General features: G+C 40.4%; 1 protein-coding gene across 1 annotated transcript in view; it reads right to left on the bottom strand.

Annotated features, from left to right (window-relative positions):
- The window catches only part of LOC118478014, a gene marked incomplete in the record, with an annotated part of 22,904 nt that overhangs the window by 1,635 nt on the left and 20,240 nt on the right, over positions 1-1,029 (bottom strand).

Genomic DNA, 1,029 nt, shown 5'->3' on the forward strand with positions numbered 1-1,029 from the left:
CCCCCACCCAAAAAAGGAAACAAATACTTGCTAAGATTTTTTTTAAGAACTGCAATATGTATACATAAATGTTTATATAGAATTTGCTCTGACATAAATACATGTAGCCGCGTGTATATTTTCTTTTTTTCTCCTAGTGCGACCTCCACAATCAGTAGTCTCTTGGCTGTCTTCCTGCACTATTACTGAGTACTTTGCCCCACTAATCCACACCGTTCTTGATATGGCGTAAAACAAAACGTTTTTTGATGTCACATTTTTTTTGGTTTGGTGTAACGTTGGGGGTGGGGGGTTGGGGGTGGTGGCGCCTCTTTCTCCTAAATCTTCCAGCGTTGTCTTTCAAGGCACGCTGACTGAAAGTGGGTCTAAGGGTGATAAAATAGATCTGCTAGTAAATGCTTCACTCACATTTTCTAGGTCGACATGTCTGTTAATACGTGTTTTTAGGGAGTGATGTGTTTATCTCTATGGTATCCTGGTTGGCCTTCGTGTAATTTGGACGCTGGCTTTCTTGGTGCAGTAGTTTGTAAATTGAAAGCTTCTATTGCTAGACCTCTTTCGGCTGATTCTTTTTCTTTTTTTTATACTGTGTTGATGGCCGTGGCATTCGTGATCAAGGTTTGGATATATATAATATAAAATACTTTTTAAAAAGTGAGCTATTTTTCAACGTAGTAAGTTGGGGCGTCGGAAAGTACAGTGGCGCTCTAATACAATGTCACTCGGCAATAGGATTAATAGAAAAAGGGGGGTCTGGGAAAGGGGAAAAGGGGAAGACTTCATGTTCCAGCAATCCCAAAGCATTCAAGTTAAAGAAGCATTATATATGAACAAAATATGAGCGGCTCATTAGTTCGTTTGTTTGAGGAAGGTATGCAAGAAAAATGTTTACACGTTGCTGTCAGGTTATAATTGTTGGTGTCTATTGTTAAATATGCTGTGGGGACTCTCGTGGCCTAGAGGTTAAGGTGTTGGCCTCTCATTCAAAGGTCCCGGGTTCGATTCCGGGTAGCGACCGAAAAATTTTCT

This window comes from Aplysia californica, unplaced genomic scaffold (genome assembly GCF_000002075.1).
Source record: "Aplysia californica isolate F4 #8 unplaced genomic scaffold, AplCal3.0 scaffold00330, whole genome shotgun sequence".
NCBI lineage: Eukaryota > Metazoa > Mollusca > Gastropoda > Aplysiida > Aplysiidae > Aplysia > Aplysia californica.